This window comes from Schistocerca serialis, chromosome 9, assembly GCF_023864345.2.
Source record: "Schistocerca serialis cubense isolate TAMUIC-IGC-003099 chromosome 9, iqSchSeri2.2, whole genome shotgun sequence".
Classification (NCBI taxonomy): domain Eukaryota; kingdom Metazoa; phylum Arthropoda; class Insecta; order Orthoptera; family Acrididae; genus Schistocerca; species Schistocerca serialis.
The window spans coordinates 32,095,705-32,120,368 of NC_064646.1; the positions used below are offsets into that span (position 1 = coordinate 32,095,705).

Genomic DNA, 24,664 nt, shown 5'->3' on the forward strand with positions numbered 1-24,664 from the left:
ATTTTTAAACAAAGATAATGTTCCACGAGAATTTCTGTGAAACATAAAATACATAAACATACAGAAAAATCTGTAGCGTTCGAGACTAGTAATCGCTGTTTAGCCTCATTTCGGTTGTTTTCTTTGTTTTTCCATTAATTTCGAAACCCTACGTCATTAAATATAAATTTCATTAAATATATGCTAATTAACACATATGTATCAATTTTGAGATATTCCATGTCTTCTTATTTTTAATCACACACTGCACACAAAAATCTAGTTTTCATTCCAAATATAAATTCTTATTTACCGTTTTTCAATAAAATATTGTTAATAAAGACTGTTGAAATTAAAAAACATTTCCAATCAATTTTTCATCTTAATGTATTCTTGGAAACGCTTGTAAAATGTGCAACTTTGTTTAAAAATTTGCACTGGCTAGCAGACGGAAAGGGGTAGCACAGGGTGTGTCAGGAGAAATCGGGCGCAGGTAGGACTCTTCAACATATTGGTTTCCGCATTGGCTCCAGTGTCCAACACGTTTTTATTTTTTTAATTTTTATTTTTCCCGTTTGCTCTCGCAGGCACTAAAATATGTTTCGCGATGTTTTAGCGACTCTGATCATCGTAAACTATAAGTTTTCCGCTTTTTGTAAGAGTAGGTTATGTGTTAGGTTTGTGCAAGAGATCGTGTCCTTTCCCACAAAAGTGGTGATGATACCGTACAATGGGTACAGGCGGACACGGAGGATGAAGCAATGTTTGCTAATGAGGTAGCTAGATGACTCTCTTCCTGTGGGAAGTGATAAAAGTTCCAGTGAATCTGATGTTAACGACGAAGAAAAAAGTGAAGTCTCTTGCATGTACATCAAAGATTTAAGGTGAAAGTGATCTTGACAAGTTCCTGTACTACGTCCGACAACAGGGATTCCTACTTTTCAAACTGCTGGGCCGACAGCGGAGCTCAAATATTTCCATTTAAATTTCCCGGTCAGCTTTTCTCATAAAATTCTGATCACAAAAAGAAATGCTCTAGCAGCAGAGAGAGATAGAAAGTTAGTCCACTAAACAAACATTCAATGAGGTAGTTGTGAACAGATGTTTCAGCAAATGAAACGAAGGCAATAATTAGTATGGCTCCGAATTTCAAGGCAAATTTCTCCTATGATTAGCTAAACTGGAGCCCATTTTTCAAGGATGTTTTCTCTCGTCTCATTTTTCCAAATACCCACTAAGCCTGTTTCCCTCCCAAAATAAGTAACAGCTGGGGATAACACGGTTAACAAATAAAAGACATGGAAAGGATAGCCGCGCGGGAATAGCCTAGCGGTCTCAGGCGCTGCAGTCATGGACTGTGCGGCTGGTCCCGGCGGAGGTTCGAGTCCTCCCTCGGGCATGGGTGTGTGTGTGTTTGCCCTTAGCATAATTTAGGTTAAGTAGTGTGTAAGCTTAGGTACTGATGACCTTAGCAGTTAAGTCCCAAAAGATTTCACACACATTTTGAACATGGAAAGGATATAGAGGTTATAGTGCGGACTAATCTGGATGGAAAACACCATACAAAAATATAATCTATTCCCGATCTTTTCCGAGACACGGCCTTTTCGGGCTGACAATGTTGCCTGTAAGAGAGATATATAGATCGGTAATTGTTGTAATAATTATTCTCCTGAAGCAACACATTGTTAAAGCTTCTTTTCTTGTCTGAACTGTTTATCGTCCACGTTTCACTTCTATACAAGCTACACTCCAGACAAATACCCTCAGAAAACACTTCCTAACATTTAAATTTGTACTCAATGTTAAGAAATTTCTCTTTCAGAAAAAATTTTCTTGCTGTTACCAGTCTATAATTTTATTTCCACTCTACTTCTATCACCGCCAGTTATTTTACTGCCCAAGTAAAATTTAGCTGCTTCAGCAGTGCCTCTTTTAATAGGGCTACAAGCCATCACTCTTGTTACTGTGTGTAATTATCAGTTTTAGTTCGTAACTAGATCCAAAAATCAGGGCTCACACAGAAAAATTTAAGTGCTCGTTTTTCCCGCGCGCCGTTCGAGAGTGGAACGGGAGAGAAACAGCTTGAAGGTAGTTCAGGCACTTTATTGTGAATAGCAGAGTAATCATGTAGGTGTCGCTGTAGAAAAACCTGCAAATACCGCAGATATCGGATGTCTCGATTTAAAAGTTTGCGCCCATATTAAACAATAATGAAACAAAACGGAGGAGAATAATGGACTGCCGGCGGAGTGGCCGAGCGGTTCTGGGCGCTACAGTCTGGAACCGCGCGACCGGTACGGTCGCAGGTTCGAATCCTGCCTCGGGCATGGGTGTATCTGATGTCCTTAGGTTAGTTAGGTTTAAGTAGTTCTAAGTTCTAGGGGACTGATGACCTCAGAATTCAGTCCCATAGTGCTCAGAGCCATTTGAACCATTTTAGAATAATGGACTCAAGTCGGCACTACAACACGTGTGTACACGACATGCAAAATGCATTAGACATTTCTGAAGATAGGCTTCAAAGGAAAATACAAATAATGATTTGTTAGTTTACTGTCATGCACACACTTCGTGTCCTACACAGCTTCACACATCTGTATCTTGAAAGCCATTTAGTACTGTGATGTCTTCGTACGTTTGTGATGTCTTGCAATCAGAGTGGTCCATACGATCACCTCCTAACGGATGCCAGTTCCCTCCTGGAATTTCTTGAGTGAACGCCTTTCCTCGGTTGCGCGAGGATGTAATGTTTCCAATGCGGCGATGTTGGCGCTTGTTTGGCTCCCGTGGTAAACTGGCCGCTGTGAGCTGGCTTCACTCAAAGGCGCCGTTATAGCGTGTGCAGCGGTGGTTTGCCGAAGCGCAGCCTGGACGCACATAGGCGCTTGCCGACCATCCAGGATATGGCACCAGCTTTCGTGCTCCATTTGCAGCGTCACTTCCACACTACTGTTATCCACGGGCTAACACGTTGCGACAAACAGTCTACGCTTTCTGCGGGAAGACGTACCTCTCACAGAACCGTAAAACACATCATGCGGTGGAATATGGGTGGTTAGGCTGGGTACTAGGGGTAACATATCCTTAAAAAAAGATGTTTCACTAACGAAAACGTACAGAAAGTATTAACGTACGCAGCAGTCGCGCACTATCACTGTCAGGGCTTAGATATTTTAAACCTCACGGCACATTTATATCTGCCCTCTGCAAGCAACCGTATGGTGCTTGGCGAAGAGTGCATAATGTATCGCTATCGTTCTATTTAAATAATTTACTTCTAAATAAATTATCTGAACTTAAATTACGTACGACTGCTAATAGAAACTGTAATTAATTTTTGACAGCATTGAATTTTAGCTGCATTTGTTTGGTCATCAGATTAGAAGGCATTTACTGAATAGAACCAGAGGGGCATGGAATGTAAAAATGACGAAATAATACTTCGGGTAATTTATATATAATATTTCATCGCCTTCAGGACTCGATATGCATAGAGTTTTTAAAGGAAAAGAAAGTTTGTGACTGAAAGTTGCTGTTCTTTAGTTTATGTTTTTCGAGTGTAAATCAGTTATAACTACAACAATACCAATGGGGATAAAATGACGACATACATAGCTAAATTAAGCAAACTGAAAATGGGATACTCAAATGGTTGAAATGGCTCTGAGGTCATCAGTCCCCTAGAACTTAGAACTACTTAAACCTAACTAACCTAAGGACATCACACACATCCATGCCCGAGGCAGGATTCGAACATGCGACTGTAGCAGTCGCGCGATTCCGGGCTGAAGCGCCTAGAACCGCTTGGCCACCGCGGCCGGCTGGGATACTCAATACCCATCTTGGTAAAATACAGTTAAAAAAATGGTTGACCGCTATTTGTCGTAAAGTGATTATGTGGAATTAGCATGAAGACATAGTGAAGCAAGTTACGTCATATAACTTGTAAACTGACTCGTTCTATGTCCTTACATTACTGCACAAATCACCCCTGGGAAACAACTAAACTAATTAGTGACCTGACCTGCTGGCGCCTCATGAAGCCGGTAGCACTGAAGAATAAGGCTGAAGAGACAGAGAGCGAAGAAGACAATGAACAGTAAAGGACACATCAGTACTTTTCAACATTGGACGAACAGGTCTGGAGACGTTTAACTCCACCACGTATTGAGAACACGAATCCTACAGATCTGGCTACAGCATAGCGCGCAGCAGTGGGACTGGCTCTAGAGGAGTCACGTAATCTCGTTTGCGACAGTTGCGAAACATAACGAGTTTTATAAGTGGAGCCAGCTGTCCTGATATCGATACTTATTACAAGAGCGCGCACTGATAGCACTGCAAATAACCAAAATATGTTTGCAATTATGAATTGAAAATACGTCCACCGCTCACTTAAACGGAACGGACCAACACAGGATAGTAACACCTAAGATACTCTTACATTATTCGCATTTTATAACAGCGAAAGTATTAAATCACTTTGCTATCGATCATTCTGTTACGTTACATTACAATATATATATTTTTTGAGATTATCTGCAGAAAACTACTTTCGCTCGTCTCTCGACTACCCTTTTGTTCTTATTTGGAACAGTTCTCTCCCCTTCTTCTGAGATTAGACGGCAGAATGTAACTGCAGCAATGTAGTTGGGAGAATAGTCCACATTTTCTGACTTCCTCATTGGAACTAAGCTGACATCATGAATAAAACATATTCCTACATTCCTTGAGTCTACGGTACTTATTTTAACAAAAACTGAATACCCACTATAGCCCAGATCGCTACTCATTTGTAATGGAATTGTGTATATCCACAGCAGAAACCTAAGTAAGTGCTGATACGAGAGGCCAACACATATCTTATAAGAACGTGTTGTTTTCTGCAGCACTTTCAGTGGTGGTTAGTGTTTAACGTCCCGTCGACAACGAGGTCATTAGAGACGGAGCGCAAGCTCGGGTTAGGGAAGGATCGGGAAGGAAATCGGCCGTGCCCTTTCAAAGGAACCATCCCGGCATTTGCCTGAAACGATTTAGGGAAATCACGGAAAACCTAAATCAGGGTGCCCGGAGACGGGATTGAACCGTCGTCCTCCCGAATGCGAGTCCAGTGTGCTAACCACTGCGCCACCTCGCTCGGTCCACGCAGCACTTTCAGTACCAACCCCATTTCCTAAACTTGGCTAGTGGTTGCAGTTATCTTGCACGGATATGTTGTTTAATTTGAATTCCATTCTGCAACCCGTTTGAGATTAGGACTAAAGGTTTCTCTCCGACACGCAATGAAGTCCGGACGTGTTGCTTAATATCAATTCGCTTTTTACAAGCGGTCTGTAACTAGTACCGAAGCGTTTATTAATTTAATCCGAAAACTGTGCATTTTTCACTACCAAAAACAAAAATAATTAATAGTTTAATTTGCATGTTTAATGGTTTGTTACAGAGTTGGTAGAATTCACTAACGGCGTACGCCTCTGAAGCTCTCTCTGCTGTACCGCAGTGTCACAGCGAATTTATATTATTTGTTTTTTCCTTCGGAATAACGGCAGAAACAGTCAGAAAATAGAATGAAAATCGTACCTGCTAGCACGACACAACACTGCAATGGTGACTCGTGTAGCGAATAAACATCACGTAACAACTACTATGATAATTTTGTATCCAACACAGACTAAAATAATTCACCTTTGGAGATTAGCGGTACAAAAAGCTTTGCTTAAAAGGCAGCATACAAGGCGTTGTCATGGTAAGAGATTTCGCCAGATTTCAGAATTTAGAAACGTGATTGCATGAAGCGTACTGTGTAGCTAGTTTCCTTATTTAACAGCGCCTCTGTAAAAAGAACTGGCCAGATTCGTCCATTCCGGAAATCAAGAATCTCGACCGTTTTTGTCTGTTATCGACATCGATAGCGTGAATATATTGGTCGTAGGGATTCGATGATTTTCTAGAAAGTTTTCATTCCAATGATATAAATGTGACAGACGCGCAAGAGACAGGCGACCATTATTATAACAAAATGGTTCAAATGGCTCTGAGCACTATGCGACTCAACTTCTCAGGTCATCAGTCGCCTAGAACTTAGAACTAATTAAACCTAACTAACCTAAGGACATCACACACATCCATGCCCGAGGCAGGATTCGAACCTGCGACCGTAGCGGTCACGCGGTTCCAGACTGAAGCCGGCCGGCCATTATTATAATAATCAGTAGTTCTCTATTCAGGCTTACTGGGTCTCAATGGTAAGTCAAACATCAGGCAAGGAATCACTGTGTTACTCATATGACGCGTTCCGGAATTTATCGATCCTCTGATATCCAGGAGAGAATACTGCAGGTAGTTACGGTGTTTCAAGTTGTAAGTGAAACAAACATTCGCAGACTAAATTCTTGATGCAATAATTTACCAACAGGCGTATGTATTTCTACAATACATTGCATCAAGAAGTTCATGCCAGCCGTCGTCCCACGATCCATAATGGATCAACGAAGATTCGCAGATTAATTCGCATTACTCATCGTATGAGCAATGTGTGTGTGTGTGTGTGTGTGTGTGTGTGTGTGTGTGTGTGTGTGTGTGTGTGTGTGAAATGTTATGGGACTTAAGTGCTAAGGTCGACAGTGCCTAAGCTTACACACTACTTAACCTAAATTATCCTAAGGACAAACACACACACCCATGCCCGTGGGAGGACTCGAACCTCCGCCGGGACCAGCCGCACAGTCCATGCATGACTGCAGCGCCTCAGACCGCTCTGCTAATCCCGCGCGGCTATGAGCAATGACGTCATTCCTTGCCTGATGTTTGATTCTTACCGTTGCTTTTTTACGTGTGATATAATTACAAATTTACAGTTTTCGAAATTTTTTCCTTTAATTGTGTAGTGAAACCTTCTTTTTCCCAAATTTCGTGTTTATCGGCCAACGGGAAGTAGCCTGTAGGCTTTGACGAACGAGTCCGCGAATATTAAAATATATAACAAAAATGTCCGTATTTTTTGATTGCATCAACTTAGATGCTTCAATTTTTTACGCCGCCTAGAGACCATATACCTCAGTATGTGACACATTTCAACTTTATACATCTACCCGTTCCCAAGAATAAAGGTTTTTAAAGGTCTGTCAAGCAGGCAGACGGACGAACAACAGGCTATTTTTACCGACTGAGGCATGGAAAACAGAAGACGCACACAACGAGGCAAAAGTGGATGACTACACACTTTATGCATGCATACAAGAGGATACGGACTTGAAAATCTACCGAATGACTCGAACGCACGTAGGCAAAAATCCGCCCTTTGCTTACGACAGTGCAAGGGCACCAGTAGTACAATCGCGCATAAGAGCGGTGAACGGTTTACCTGTAGAGCGAGAGACGCAGTGGAGAAGAGAGCGGAGAGCGGAGCGCGAGATTGCGGTGCGGTGCTGGTTTGCGCGGCGCGGCGGGCAGTCGCGGACTGCTGGCCCGTGCGGAGCGGCCGATTAAAGGGCTGGCCGGCACGCGGAGGCGACGCCTGTGGCGGCATGTGTCCGGCGTGCACCAGCCGGCCTCCAGATAACCCGCCACGGCCCGCTCCACGGCCGCGGCCGCGGGCACCGGCTACTGTCCCTACAAACACCTGCACCCACCCGACAGGTTGACCAACCTTCTCACTACTCCAGCATCACCCCTCCCCCCCTCCCCTCCCCACCCCTCAGCAAATCCAACACTTCACATCCACAGCCACACTACTCAGCTGAAGCCACCTTACGGTTTCAGTCGGAGATGTTACTTCGTCGTGCCACATTTTTATTTATTTATTTATTTCCTATTTATTTATTGTTCCGTGGGACCAAATTAAGGAGAAGTCTCCATGGTCATGGAACGAGTCAATACATGGAATTATAACACGATAGTAGAAACAGTTAAAATGAAACATAAAAACCATATTCAGGCGACAATTCGTAAGTTTAAGTAAAGAAAATCAACAATGTAACACTGGAATTTGCTTAATTTTTTAGCTCTTCCAGGAGCCCCTCGACAGAATAGGAGTGAGCCATGAGGAAACTCTTCAGTTTAGACTTAAAAGAGTTTGGGCTACTGCTAAGATTTTTGAGTTCTTGTGGTAGCTTATTGAAAATGGATGCAGGAGAATACTCCACTCCTTTCTGCACAAGAGTCAAGGAAGTTCATTCCACATGCAAATTTGATTTCTGCCTAGTATTAACTGAGTGAAAACTGCTAACTCTTGGGAATAGGCTACTATTGCTAACAACAAACGACATCAAAGAAAATATATTCTGTGAGGGCAATGTCAGAATTCCCAGACTATTGAATAGGGATCGACAAGAGGTTCTCGAACTTACACCACATATAGCTCGAATAGCCCGTTTTTGAGCCAAAAATACCCTTTTTGAATCAGAAGAATTACCCCAAAAAATAATACCATACGACATAAGCGTATGAAAATATGCGAAGTAGACTACTTTTCGTGTTGAAGTGTCACTTGTTTCAGATACTGTTCTAATGGTAAATAAAGCAGCATTTAGTTTCTGAACAAGATCCTGGACGTGGGCTTTCCACAACAACTTACTATCTATCCGAACGCCTAGGAACTTGAACTTTTCCGTCTCGCTTATAATATGCCCATTCTGTCTGATCAAAATATCGTTTTTTTTTAATTGTGAGTTAGAAACTGTAAAAACTGAGTCTTACTGTGATTTAGCATCAAATTATTTTTCACAAGCCTCGAACTTATTTCATGAACTACATTATTTGATACTGTTTCAATATTACACACAAGATCCTTCACTACCAAACTGGTGTCATCAGCAAACAGAAATATTTTTGAATCACCTGTAATACTAGAAGGCATATCATTTATATAAATAAGAAACAGCAGTGGCCCCAGCACCGACCCTTGGGGAACGCCCCACTTAACAGAACCCCATTGGGACTGAACATCACTACCACTCTCAATATTGCGGAGAATTACCTTCTGCTTTCTGTTCTTAAAGTAAGAGGCGAACCAATTCTAAGCTACTCCCCTTACTCCATAATGGTCCAACTTCTGCAGTAATATTTTGTGGTCAACACAGTCAAAAGCCTTCGTTGCCGTTTAACCCCCCCCCCCCCCCCCATCCCGCCCCCAGCGCGAGTGAAGAAAGACTGTTGGTGCTCCGTATGAGGCCTAATCTCATTTCTCCTAATGGTATTTTAGCGAGGAGGACGCAAGATGTTGGTTGAGTCGTCTGGGAAAATCTACACCTGCATGATTACTCCGCAATTCACAAATAACTGCTTGGCAGACGATTCTTCCAACCACCTTCAAGCTATTCCTCTACCATTTCACACTCTAACAGCGCGCGGCAAAATCGAACACACATCAATGACCTTTCATCAGTAACATTACCAGATGCCAAGTTCGTTTTCTGTTTGCCGATGATACAAATATTGCAATAAATAGCAAATCAAGTGTAGTCTTAGAAAGATCAGCTAATATTTGTGGACATTAGTCACTGGTTCCCAGCCAATTCTTTGTCACTAAACTTTGAAAAAACACACTACATGCAGTTCAGAACTTGTAAGGGGTGTCCCACGAGTGTATGTGTAACATATGATGACAAGAAGATAGAAGAAGTGGACAGTGTTAAAATCTTGGGATTACATCTCGATAATAAATTCAACTGGGAGGAGCGCACCACAGAACTGCTGAAGCGTCTTAACAAATCTCTGTTTGCAATGCGAATTTTGTCAGACATAGGGGATATAAAAATGAAAAAGCTGGCATACTATGCTTACTTTCGTTCCATAATGTCATATGGGATTATTTTTTGGGGCAATTCATCAAGCCAAGCTAAAGTTTTCCGAGCACAAAAACGTGCAGTAAGAGTTATATGTGGTGTGAACTCAAGAACATCCTGCAGAAGCCTGTTTAGGGACTAGGGATACTAACTACTGCTTCCCAATATATTTATTCCTTAATGAAATTTGTCATTAAAAATATATCACTTTTTCAAACCAACAGCTCAATTCATGGAATCAATACTAGAAAGAAGAATAATCTTCACAAGGATTTATAGTCACTTAGGCTTGTACAAAAAGGTGTGCATCATTCAGAAACACACATTTTCGATAACTTGCCAGCAGCCATAAAAAGCTTAACAACCAATGAAATTCAGTTTAAGAGAAGCCTAAAGGATTTATTGGTGGCCAACTCTTTCTACTCCATTGATGAATTTCTCCGTAAAACCAACTGATTTGTATATAAAGAACAATATAACTTCGGCACAATTTCAGTGCAGTAATGTGTTAATTGTATTACCTTATAAATAAATAAATAACTTTTTTATTTTAAATTCAGTGCATTAGTATTTGTAAAATGACTCTTTCATATAGTGTTCATTAAAAAATGACGATAATTCCACTTGGGACCTGTGGAATGGTACATTGGCTTATTTCTTTTAGTTGTAAATATTTGTCATGTATTGTTGTTTTTCTGATATCTTCCACATCCTGAAGGACCTCCTCAGTACGGATCAATTGGAATGAAAGTAAATCTAATCTAATCTAACTTAAATCTTTCCGCGAGAGTTCTGATTTCTCTTATTTTACTATGATCATTTCTCCGTAAGTAAGTGGGCGCTAACAAAATATTTTCGCGTTCGGAGGAGAAAATTAGTGGTTTTCACGACATGATCCCGCCGCAACAAAAAACGCCTTTGTTTTAATTACTGCCACCTCAATTCGCGTACCATGTACGTGGCACCCCCCCCCCCCCCCCCTATTTCGCCATAATACAAAATGAGTTACCTTTCTTTGAGCTTTCCCACTGTCCTCCGTCAGCTCTGTCCGTATTAACGGATCCCATACCACGTAGTAACAGATTAGATTAGATTAGATTAGTACTTGTTCCATAGATCATGAATGCGACACTTCGTAATGATGTGGAACATGTCATGTTAATAAAAGGTGTCTACACAAGATATTACATTACACAAAATATAACGTGACACTTAATATTTTTAATTTTTTTGTAGGGGTTGGAGAGATACCAACTTACTATATCCAAAAATTCATCTAATGAGTAGAAGGAGTTGCCATTAAGAAATTCTTTTAATTTCCTTTTAAATGCTATATGGCTGTCTGTCAGACTTTTGATGCTATTAGGTAAGTGACCAAATACTTTTGTGGCAGCATAATTTACCCCCTTCTAAGCCAAACTTAGATTTAACCTTGAGTAGTGAAGATCATCCTTTCTCCTAGTGTTGTAGCCATGTACACTGCTATTACTTTTGAATTCGTTCCGATTGTTAATAACTAATTTCATAAGTAAATATATATATTGTGAGGCTACAGTGAAGACCTCTAGCTCTTTAAATAAGTGTTGCAGGATGATCTTGGATGAGCTTCAGCAATTATTCTGATTATACGCTTTTGTGCAATGAACACTCTTTTACTCAATGACGAGTTACCCCAGAATATGATGCCATACGAAAGCAGAGAATGAAAATAGGCATGGCAAGCTAATTTACTCAGATGTATATCGCCAAAATTTGCAATGACCCTAATAGCATAAGTAGCTGAACTCAAACGTTTCAGCAGATCCTCAGTGTGTTTTTTCCAGTTCAACCCCTCATCAATGCATACACCTAGAAATTTTGAATATTCCACCTTAGCTACCGATTTTTGATCGAAGTCTATATTTATTAATGGTGTCATTCCATTTACTGTGTGGAACTGCATATACTGTGTTTTGTCAAAGTTTAATGAGAGTCCATTTGCAGAGAACTACTTAATGATTTTCTGAAGAACATCGTTTACAATTTCACCAGTCAATTCTTGTCTGTTGGGTGTGATAGCTATACTTGTATCATCGGCAAAAAGTATCAGCATTGCATCTTCGCGAATATAGAATGGCAAGTCATTAATATATATTAAGAACAGCAGATGACCCAAAACCGAACCTTGCGGCACCCCATTCTTGATTGTTCCCCAGTTTGAGAAATTGCCAGTTTTTTGCATATTATGTGAACTGCTTATTTCAACTTTCTGCACTCTTCCAGTTGGGTATGATTTAAACCATTTGAACGCTGTCCTATTCATACCACAGTACTTGAGCTTATCTCTAAGTATTCCATGATTTACACAATCAAAAGCCTTTGACAGATCACAAAAAATCCCATCGGGTGACTTCAGGTTACTCAGAGCATTTAATATCTCATTAATGAAAGTGTATATAGCATTTTCCGTTGAAAAACCTTTGTGGAAACCAAACGGACATTTTGTTAAAACTTTATTTTTACAAAGGTGTGAAGCTACTCTACAATACATTGCTTTTTCAAGAATTTTGGATAAGGCAGTCAGAAGAGAACGGAAAAGTGCACTGTGGACAGTCTCTTTAGTAGACCTGTTGCGTTTTCTGTGTTCCGTCAATAATCCGGAGTCTTTGTTTCGCTTTCCCCACATTATCTGTGTGATCATTCCAGTTTGTTATTCGTAATTCCAGTCCGCACGTATTTAGCCGAATTCACAGCCTTTAGATTTGTGTGATTTATCGCGTAACCCAAATTTAGTGTATTCCTTTTATCACTTTGAGTATGCGCATGAGTTCACAGTTTTCATAATTTAGAGTTAACTGCCACTTTTCGTAAGACACAGATATCTTGTCTAAATTATTTTGCGACTGATCATCTGATGACTTTATAAGACGGTAAATGACATCATGATCTGCAAACAATCTCAAAGGGCTGCTCAGGTTGTCTCCTAAATCGTTTACGTAGATCAGGGACATCACAGGACCTGTAACACTTCCTTGGGTAAAACCAGATATTACTTCTGTTTTACTCGACGAACTGTGACTTTCTGACAGGAGATCACGAATCCAATCGCACGCAGTTTGATTAGAAGTCGCCTGAGGAGGCGGTGACAAAAACCTTCTGGAAGTCTAAAAATATGGAATCAGTTTGACATATCCTGTCGATAGAACTCATTACTTCGTGAGAATAAAGAGCTAGTCGTATTTCACGTACTCCCTCCCAATTTTAACAGGAAACCGAACCGTGACGCATATCGCATCTCTTGTGGCGTCTGCTATTGCAGCTGGATCAGCAACTGCGTGATACTTTCGAACTTAAACGATTCCCCTGAGGCGCTGCTCGTCTTTGAGTTTCCCCCATTTCCTCATTCAGTCGTACCTGGTAAGTGTCACAGAGTGAGAAGCAATATGAAGTATAGCTCGAACAATATTTTTTGCAAACAGGCAGGCGCAGATCAGATGGAAGGGGTTCATGGACAACACGCCTTTCTCGTTTCTCCCCCTCCTCCCCCCCCTCCTCCCACACCAAAAAAAGGAAATGCGTTTTTATTTCTATGAATATAAATTTCCAAACTTCTCAGCTAGTTTTCTGACAACAAAGTACATGAAAACTAAGTCTCCAAAATAGTTCGGAAGACGAATTTCGAGCTACACAAAATATATTGCGTAAGAGCCGGCGCACGTAGTTACGCTTGCGTCTTTACTGGCTGCAAAGGACAGCCCAGCTAAGAAAACACGCTCTGATGTCAACAGACCGACACAGTTCGTGACTCTGCAGGTAGAAACGGTAAACCACAGGAAGCTGAAAAAAGTAAGACAGAAAGGGGAAGACCAACACCCCCCCCCCCGCCCCAAGGAAACAATAACAGAAATACTGTCTCGCCAAACGTAGGCTGAAACGACTGAAAGAAACAGCAGTCCCTCACATCCACAGGGTGGCTTCCAAAGCCACAGACTGCAGACAAACGTTACAATCGAAGTGATAAGAGAAGTAGTACCAATGGTAGGTGCAAACAGCGATTTTAATATTGTGTACATTGTAACGCTAGCAAAGTTACGAGAGTTTGTTGCAGTTATAGTTCCTACATTAACTGCACGACACATCTGCTTCTCGAATTTTCAGACGAATGCTTTCACAAAACGTTGTATTTCTCCAAATCAAAATTTCTTGAAAGTTATGCTAAAGCAATGTACTAACCGCTGACGTAAACAATTTATTATTGTATCAGAACATTTTATGTATTTTATTTTCGTTGTTATTAAAATCGTGGGTATAACCGGCACATTAAAAGTGGGAGTGATGCTAAGTCATATTTGGGCAAAGGGGGCAGAGGAGGAAAGATAGTAATAAACTGTGACAATCCCCCTGCCCCCTCCCGCCACGAGCCCGTAAAATCGAACCTTGGATCCGCACGTCTGTCATGGGTGCACTGCTCTTCCTGAGGATTCTTTCAAATGAGTTTGTTAGCATTCCCGACGCTCAGTCTTAAGTTGTAGTTACACTTTAAATGTGCAGTAACTAGTATCGATGCAGACACCATATGGCTACTTGACAGTCCCTTTCGCAGTAGGGTTCTTTCATCGGTTGAGGCAGATACGTTTTTGTTTAGACTGTGGTTCCGGTTAGCCTTGACAGGCAGTTAACAGTTCACGTTCACTATTGACATCGGTGTGAACGTGAAGCGTCTTGCGTTTACACGACGGCAGTTCACAAAATACTCATTCAAGACAATTTTTTTCACATTAGAGGCACCAACAGTTCACGCTTAGGAATTCCAATAACATTGCCGCAACTTGACCCGAAAACTAATCCTTATGACGTTTGCCACTAGAGTAAATCGTTCCTTTACTCATGAAATCAGTGAGCTAAATGTGTACCATAAGCTTGTCAGTCACCTTGTGTACGAGGTTTGTCCGGAAAATACGTATAAAAGTTGAATAGTGTCTTTATGTCACAAGTTGCAGTCACCGCCAGGTGGGACTACTGCTGCAATCAATCCCATCAACGCTCAGTTCGAGTCAGAGCACTCTGCGTGAAGGTGGGAGTGTGCGGCAGCTTGTTGACAGTTACCCTTTTTCACCTGCCGTCGGCATGGAGCTCTCTCTGATTGAGGAACAGCACGTCAACATCAATTTTCTTGCAAAGCTAGGCAAGAATGGCCGTAAGGTTTTTGAGTGTTTCAAACAGGTTTACGGCGACAATTCTCTGAAGGAACCAACCGTGAACAAGTGGTTAAAAAGCTTCCGGGATGGCCGAGAAGTGAACGATGACCCTCGCCCAGAACACCCGTCGACATCGAGTTCCGATGCAAATGTTGAACGAATTCGGGCTTGTGTTCTTAAAGACCGTAGATTGACAGTCAGAATGATTGCTGACGAGCTGTCAATCCCCAAAACAATCGTTCACGAAATCCTGACACAAAAACTTGAAATGAAGAAATTGTGTGCGAAAATCGTACCGAAGCTCTTGACGCCAGAACAGAAAGCAAAGAGGGTTGAGTGCTGTGAGGATTGGTTGGAAGCAGAGGAACGAGGGGACTTTCTCAACCGAGTCATCACTGAAGACGAGTCCTGGTTTTACGAATTCGATGTGGAGCTCAAATCTCAAAGCAAGGAATGGAAACTAGAAGGAGAACCGAGAACAAAAAAGTCGCCAAAATGTAGGTCCAATGTGAAGACAATGTTGATTGTTTTCTTTGATTCTAGGGGCATTGTTCACAAGGAATTTGTCCCTCCCGGCCAGAGAGAGAGCGGAAATTTTTACTTTGAAGTTCTGACACGTCTCAGAGCTCGTGTGGCCCGAGTTCGACCGGAGTTGGCAAACGGGGGCAGGTGGATCCTTCATCACGACAATGCGCCCGCTCACACGTCACTCGTTGTGCGCGAGTTTTTGGCCCGAAGCTCAATCACCGTGACAGACCACCCACTTTATTCACCCGATTTAGCCCCGTGTGACTTCTTCATGTTCCCGAAATGCAAAATGGTGCTTCGCTGGCGCCACTTGGGAGATGTGGGAGCCATCAAGGCGGAGACGACACGGCAACTAAACAACATCACAACTGAAGACTTTCAGCAATGTTATCAACAGTGGAAACGGCATTGACTGAAGTGTATCGCGTCTCAGGGCGAGTACTTTGGAGGAGACCATATTGTAATACCTGAATAATTGTAAAATAAAGTTATTATTCAACTTTTATACGTATTTTCCGGGCAAACCTTGTACTTCGTTCATGTAAAATACGTCAGTTACGCGATGTACTGTAGACGTCGCATCTTAATGGTAGCCATAATCACAACTTGACACTGTGAATATGTATGTATACTTCTTGAAAGGCTCTCCTGTCTCATGCACAAATATTACCAGCTACTTCGATAAAGTGAAATAAATTTATCCATTAATTTTAGCTAAACCTCCTCACGTCTCATAACTTCGGGTCAGACGCATTCGGGATATTTTCCAGTAACCGTGAATAGCTTTTACGACACAAGATATGTAGGACCGAGCCTGCAACAAGTCGCATCTCCATTTCCTGTAGACGCACGCACGAGCACCTACTTGTACTGTCACTGAAACGTCATCCATTGCCTCACTTAAAGGAATACAGTTCCAGATCACCAGGATTTTTTAGAATATTGTCACGTTAGTAACAAATCCATCTCTCTTAAAAATTACCACTGCCCAACCTTAGCTTGATTTTATGAACAGAAAAGAGAGGAAAGTGTGTTATTTTATCATGTTGAACTGTTTCTCGAAAGTTCTAAACGAAAACTCTGCGAACGACTAAGACAGCGTGTTACGAGCAACAGAGTTCTCCAGAGGCGCGCTGATGAGGAGCTCACATATTTGTCCTGCATGACGTCACGAACTGTGGCGCAGCGCACTTGCGGCAAAGGATACCAATCACGGCTAACGTGTAGGGATGCGAAACGTCTTGAGGTCTTGAAAAAATTAATTATTTGAAATCTTAATCATGTCACATAAAAGATCAGATTTTATATAAGTCCTGACGCTACATCCGTTCTGCGAAACGAACTGAAGAGCAAAACTGCGTTTTCTCCAGCTGTATTGCCTGAAACGGCTCTAATGGAGATATGAAAACAAAACAAAAAGTCAAAATTATGCATTGCTACGGAGCTGTATTCATTCGACTACATACGACTGAACACAGCAGCTTCTTCTGGAGATATTTTTAAGTTGTCAGTGCCATTTGTACAGCCTCTGCAAAAAAGAGTTCGTTTCTGCATTGGAAACACATGTGACCCAATCTCCCTCTTCCCCCGATGAAACCCAATAGCCTGATCCAATGGTGATTATAAGTTGCTTCATGACCATCGTGTGTAGTAATTAATGCGTTTCTTTTATTTATTTCCAGTTGCAAGTCACTACATCTAAATAAAAAGACGGCTGGAAACTTGTCCTTGGAGCAAAAATAGTGGTTTTACAGTGTTACTTGAAGTGTGAAAACATGAAAGAAGAGCAAAGACGATGTCGGACAGGGTTTCATACTGCGCCACCGCCATGTGCAACAATAACGAAGTTACGCAACAAACTGGAGAAGGAAGGTAGTATGTGTGATCTGAGCAAGGAATAGACAGTGTAAACCCCTTTTGAGGGACACCCCATATAAACTGGAAGCACGACAGAAACGGCTTCCAGACAACGACTAGATATCCAAACAGTCTATATAGTCAGTCTTTACGTGCAGTCTGTGATCTCTTGTCACTTCGCGTAAGCAGCAATCTAAATTTATCAGCCGCGCATGGGCATGAAAAGTAATCCTAATCAATTATATTAATGCGTGGTGTCTGCTCTTTCGGACATGTCCCAAAAAACTAACGCCACGCATTAATATACACACATCAAAAAAAGTTTTGCATCACCCCGGTTCCCACAACTCCTGAAGATAGACGTTGGCTGTGGATATTGTATCACAGACACAGTCCCTTTGACTGTTCAGAGATGTCACTAAACCTGCCCAAAGATGTAAACAACCATGCATGAGCAGCGCCTATTAGACGGACGGGGTCGGACAGCCTATCAGTTACAGTCATTCCACCAGGCAGGAGGTACACGACTCGTGTTGTCTGTAGTTTAGCCATGCCTAGACGGTCAATACCACAGTTGGATCGCATTCGCATTGTTACATCGTGCCAGTAAGCGCTCTCAATAAGGGAAGTGTCCAGGCGCCTCGGAGCGAACCAAATCGTCGTTGTTCGGACGTGGAGGAGCTACAGAGACAGGAACTGTCGATGACATGCCGCGCTCAGGTCGCCCGAGGGCTACTACTGCAGTGGGTGACGGCTACCTACGGGTTATGGCTCGGAGAAACCCTGACAGCAACGCCGCCATGTTGAATAATGCTTTACGTGCAGCCACAGGACGTCGTGTTACGACTCAAACTGTGCGCAATAGGCTGCACGATGCGCAACTTCATTCCCGACGTCCACGGCGAGGTCCATCTTTGCAACCACGACACCATGCAGCGCGGTACAGATGGGCCCAACAACATGCCGAATGGACCGCTCAGGATTGGCATCAAGTTCTCTTCACCGATGAGTGTCGCATATTCCTTCAACCAGACAATCGTCGGAGACGTGTTTGGAGGCAACCCGGTCCGGCTGAACGCCTTAGATACACTGTCCAGAGAGAGCAGCAAGGTGGAGGTTCCCTGCTGTTTTGGGGTGGCATTATGTGGGGCCGACGTACGCCGCTGGTGGTCATGGAGGGCGTCGTAACGGCTGTACGATACGTGAATGCCGTCCTCTGATGTGTGCACCGATAGTGCAACCATATCGGCAGCATATTGGCGAGGCATTCGTTTTCATGGACGACAATTCGCGCCCCCATCGTGCACATCTTGTGAATGACTTCCTTCAGGATAACGACATCGCTCGACTAGAGTGGCCAGCAGGTTCTCCAGACATGAACCCTATCGAACATGCCTGGGATGGATTGAAAAGGGCTGTTTATGGACGACGTGTCCCACCAACAACTCTGAGGGATCTAGTCCGAATCGTCGTTGATGAATGGGACAATCTGGACTAACAGTGCCTTGATGAACTTGTGGATAGTATGCCACGACGAATACCGGCATGCATCAATGCAAGAGGACGTACTACTGGGTATTAATGGTACCGGTGTGTACAGCAATCTGGACCACCACCTCTGAGTGTCTCGCTATATGGTGGTACAACATGTAATGTGGGGTTTTCATGAGCATAAAAAGGGCGGAAATGATGCTGATCTCTCTTCCAATTTTCAGTATAGGTTCCGGAACTCTCGGAACCGAGGTGATGCAAAAAAAAAAAAAAAAAAAAAATGGCTCTGAGCACTATGGGACTCAACTTCTGAGGTCATTAGTCCCCTAGAACTTAGAACTAGTTAAACCTAACTAAGCTAAGGACATCACAAACATCCATGCCCGAGGCAGGATTCGAACCTGCGACCGTAGCGGTCTTGCGGTTCCAGACTGCAGCGCCTTTAACCGCACGGCCACTTCGGCCGGCCGGTGATGCAAAACTTGTTGTGATGTGTGCAACAGATACGCTTCGATGGGCTACGAATCCAGCGCCACCAGTGCAGCTGCACATTTGTGTTTGACCTCCAGGGGGAATCTAAAACAAGTGAGTATGAAAGACATGGGCGGGGACTGCGTCAGGTGGGAAAGCGGGTCAGCCGAGGAGTTTGCCGAGATGGTCCAGTCCGCGCGTTTGCAATTAAAACTCTGTCCAGGTGGGCGCAGTGCTTAACACAGCTGTCTAGTAAGCAAGAGATCCCGGGTTTGAGTCCCGGTCCGACATACATTTTCACACCCCGCTGCTGATCCCACGTAAAGTCCGGATGCAGCTGATATCCTCAGTTCCTTTCCTATCGTTTCTCCCCCCCTCCCCCCCGTCCACCTTCAGTTTATGTAAAAATCGTGATTAAGCCTAAGAAAAGTGTGATTTTGAATTTCTTTAGTGAACTACATGTAAATAATGCGAAGTGTATGACAGTACGAGTCATTGAAATGCAATAAATATTTAAATATATGCTCAGAGATATAGTGCACATTGCGACAGGTTAGTGAATGCGCCCCCTCTGTGGCAGACGGATGTGACGTCATTGAGAGTGCGCGTGAGAACACGGCAGAGCGACGAACACGACTTTTTTCCTAGTTTTGGCGGTCATGAGAGCAACATCTATTGTATTGGATAGAAACCAATTTGTTTCTATAAATTTTCTCATTAATAGTGGAACTTTTACTTAACCTCTTATGGCAGATATTGAAGTATTTTAAAATATTTACCCGTTATTAATTTGTTGAAGTGCGCCCCCGGTAGCTGAGTGGTCAGCGCGACAGGCTGTCAATCCTAAGGGCTCGGGTTCGATTCCCGGCTGGGTCGGACATTTTCTCCGCTCAGGGACTGGGTGTTGTGTTGTCCTACTCATCATCATTTCATCCCCATCGACGCACAAGTCGCCGAAGTGGCGTCAAATCGAAAGACTTGCACCAGGCGAGCGGTCTACCCGACGGGAGGCCCTCGTCACACGCCATTATTATTATTATAATTTGTTGAAAATATGCAAGAACATTCTTAAGTGTAAAATTTACAAGAAAAGGTAGTGATGAAAAGTGTTGTGACTTGGCAAGACAGCCAAGTCACAATGAGAGGAAGCCGAAAGGCACGCGTTAAGCTCACGCAGATTGGCGTGAGGTCTGGAACAGGACAATATCTTGAGAATTGCAAATAAAGTACGTAGTTGATGTAACACTTAACTTTAATCCACATTTGTAGAACATCGCTCTTGATGATACATTAATAGCATCTCAACATCAATTGAATACGGCGCCTTGCTAGGTCGTAGCAAATGTAGCTGAAGGCTATGCTAACTATCGTCTCGGCAAATGAGAGCGTAGTTGTCAGTGAACCGTTCCTTGCTAAGTCGGCTGTACAACTGGGGCGAGTGCTAGTAAGTTTCTCTAGACCTGCCGTGTGGCGGCGCTCGGTCTGCAATCACTGATAGTGGCGACACGCGGGTCCGACGTGTACTAACGGACCGCGGCCGATTTAAAGGCTACCACCTAGCAAGTGTGGTGTCTGGCGGTGACACCACAAAAAGAACATTGAATTACTTCTTTAAAAGGACATCTGGTATCTTTACACATTGCTGAATATGATGAATCCAGGGAACTAAAACATGAAAGAAGTGTTATTACACCATCTTCCACTTCAGCCACCCTGTAACAAACGATCAAAAAGGTTAGATTCCTTGATGAAACGTAAAATGGGATATGTAGAAACCTAAATAAGAAAATTCACAATTTAATTTGTGAAATGATGGATCGTCAAGTTTCGCCACGTGATTTTGTATAGGATCTCGGCTTTCAATGCAATCTTGTAACTGTTAATTTCGTTAGTAAATTACGATAAAATTTGGTTATTTAAGTAAATAAACTGAAAATTTTACACAATATGCTGTTATCCAGAAATGATAGTTACTTAAATAACTCTTCCATCTCCGACAACATAGTTGTGCAGCGACCGATTTCGGTTACGGTGAAACCGCCTCTGTCAAATCACTATCATCGACCGCCACAGAAGGCGACGTATGGCACCGTATCCAGGCGAAATCCACTGGACAAGATCTGTCAGCCAGGCAAGCGCATTTATTATTACCAATAGTTATTGGCAAAACGTAAGTAAGAACACGAGCCACCTGCAGGGTGCCGGCCGCTGTGGCCGAGCGGTTCTGGGCGTTTCAGTCCGGAACCGCGTGACTGCTACGCTCGCAGGTTCGAATCCTGCCTCGGGCAGGGATGTGTGTGATGTCCTTAGGTAAGTTAGGTTCAAGTAGTTCTAAGTTCTAGCAGACTGATGACCTCAAATGTTAAGTGCGATAGTGCTCAAAACTATTTGAACCTGCAGGGTACACAAGCCGGCGAAGGCCTTCCTGCCCATGTGATTTGTCGAACAAATTACTCAGGAGGCAAATAATTTATTACGACGATACTGGGGCCACTGTTGAAACTTCATGTATACCAGGAAACAACAATTGCATATAAATGTTCTACTGTACTTCCTTGATAACTGTATGACACATTTCGTAAGATCTAGTAAGCTCTAGCCTCTCTTGCTTAATTGCCATTACACACAAATAACAACGAAATTACTTGGTACGTGATAAAATACAGGGTGTAGAGCATAAAGGAAAATGAACATCTTGAAAGGCGTCAAAAAGAGAATCGATAAAAGCATATTCGCCACTGATCGGTAGCTGTTCGACAGTATTCCATGGCGTCTTTATAAAAAGTACATGCGACCACAGTTAAGAAAAACGAACTTCGTCTCCTTAAAGTACATCAATTCTAAACGTACTACTCTTCCGAATCTTGTCCTCGCTCCAAGACTATCCCCGAGCACCAAAGTGCAACCACGCAGTCAGCGGTGATATGGCGACAGCTTGCAAGTTCGTGTCTGAAGGTCAAGCAGGCCATCTTGTTGTCTGTCATTTGTGTCTCTGTCGAAATTCCAGTGCTCAACCGATTTACGTTTACAGTGCTGCTCACGGGAGACGAGTTGTAATGACCCCTGTTTCCGCAGTATGTGCCAAGAGGGAGATGAAAGGCATAATTTTTGAATTTCTGCACTGCAAGTTTTTATTAGGTTCTGGTAAGTAGTACCTGCTACTGCAGTACGGTGAGAAATGGCAAGAATATGATGCAAGGCGATAGGATAGTAGGCCTACCTGAGAACAACAAAAAGGGTCGGAGAACGACATACTTTATTTTTGGTACAGGTTTCTGCTGCACAGTTGATTTCATCACTGGTAGTGGTTACAAAGTTACACGACAAGCTCATTTCAGCTTTTTTCCTTTATCGTGCGTACCTTTGCAAACGGTATAATAGTTATAACACTATTCATAACGTCTATGGCAGTTATTGTGCCTACGTATGGTACATTATGCTTACATCTTAACTGGTACAACGTCATTCATATTGCGTCTTGGAGCGTAACTATCGGTTATCTTTCTTTTATATTATGATCACTTTATTTTTATATGTTTTTATTTGCGTGATCTGGGTAAAATTACTTTCGGCAGCTTCAGAGGTAACACTTCTCTCACTAGACTTCCTGCGATCGTGACGCCATTTTGACGTCACGCGCAACATCGCGAGGCCCACCGCTATATTGACAATAAATCCGGCAGGCGCCATATTTATTTTGGTATATTTTGCTGTTTTGTTTTATAATTTGCAGTATGCCGTTTCAGGGCAAAGATGCACTGAAGATGTATGGCAAACACTTCCGCCTTATCATTAAATGTCAGTTAATCACGCATCAACGATATAAGACTTCAAGAAATTCTATGGAGATGCTATGACAACCGACACTTGAGACAAACACCACAGGAGTAGGTTGTAGCGCAATGGATTCACGGCACCGTTTTACGGGACAGTATGGTGTAACAGTCTAAAGCCGACCACTGAGCGGAAGTCGCGCTCGAAGAACTTACCTTTCTTTCTTTTCTCCTTTATTCCTCCTCTTTTTGTTTCTGTTTCTTGTCATATCGTTTACTAGCGAGCCTTGAGTATGCCATTAATGACCACAGGCGGGACAAAAAAAAGAAAATAAAAAAATAAGTTACTTGTACACTAATAATAATAAAAATTAAACAATAAATAACAAAACGACAAAAAATATTCTATACATTTCCTACGCTGACATAGCGGTAGCCCCAGCCGATGGGGACGTGGTGGCCAACACATTCTTATGAATGCAATACATTCTTACGAATGCAATACGTATATTTCTGCAATATTCGATGTTATTTAACATTTCCGTCTGATTAGAGAACGAAAAATGAAATTTATATTTGGCTCTTTTTTCCCAGTATGAGGCGATTTCCGAGTGTGTGGTCAGGTAGAAACCTAACAACACGGTTTAAATTGCTGCGAGTGAAACCATTAGCAAATAACATTCATATTCTTCCTTGTTACAAATAATTCGCGGGTAACGGTCTTCTCACAAGTCCTGCAAACCACTCGTACTTCCGGTTGACATATTTCTGCCGCTAAGGATATGTGTGAGCTGTTACCCATGCGACAGAGGCCCACGCTCAACGCTAACGAAAATCGATAGCAGTTCCTGCGGTCGTCGATATTGAGTGTGACGTCAAAATGAAGTTGGGTTTGCAGAAAGGAGTGTGTTTCTGGATACAGAAAATGTTCGACTGCTACCCTGGCCAGCACATTCTCCATATCTCTCACCAACTGAAAAGGTCTGGTCAATGGTGGCCGAGCAATTGGCTCGTCACAATACACCAGTCACTACTCTTGATGAACTGTGGTATCGTGTTGAAGTTGCCTGGGCAGCTGTAGCTGTACACGCCATCCAAGCTCTGTTTGACTCAATGCCCAGGCGTATCAAGGCCGTTATTACGGCCAGAGGTGGTTGTTCTGAGTACTGATTTCTCAGGGTCTATGCACCCAAATTGCGTGAAAATGTAATCACATGTCAGTTCTGGTATAATATATTTGTCCAATGAATACGCATTTATCATCTGCATTTCTTCTTGGTATAGCAATTTTAATGGCCAGTAGTATATATATATATATATATATATATATATATGTGTGTGTGTGTGTGTGTGTGTGTGTGTGTGTGTGTGTGTGTGTGTGTCCAGAAGGCGAAGGTAGGGGGGATATAATTTTTTTTTATAAAGATGGTTCCCTTTTTTGCTTATTAATGGTTATGTGTCTCAGCTCTTGATGTTCATATAGCTGCTTCTCTCTTCTCCAATGATCTATTTAATTTTCCTACTGATGGTATCTATCTTTCCTCTAGCTTACATGCTTTTGAAGCTTTGCATTTATCTTTTATCCATTCCTTCTTGGTCA

At 42.5% G+C, this 24,664-nt stretch overlaps 1 protein-coding gene across 2 annotated transcripts in view; it reads right to left on the reverse strand.

Annotated features, from left to right (window-relative positions):
* Positions 1-24,664, reverse strand: part of LOC126419304 (acetyl-CoA carboxylase) — a 444,881-nt gene that overhangs the window by 323,535 nt on the left and 96,682 nt on the right. Inside the window, exon 1 of one of the 2 annotated variants that reach the window (XM_050086480.1) lies at positions 7,346-7,428. The exons of the other annotated variant lie outside the window; for it this stretch is intronic. The gene's annotated coding sequence lies outside the window, so the exon portion shown is untranslated. Of the gene's footprint in view, positions 1-7,345; positions 7,429-24,664 lie in introns of those variants that run through there. 2 annotated transcript variants of the gene reach the window in all.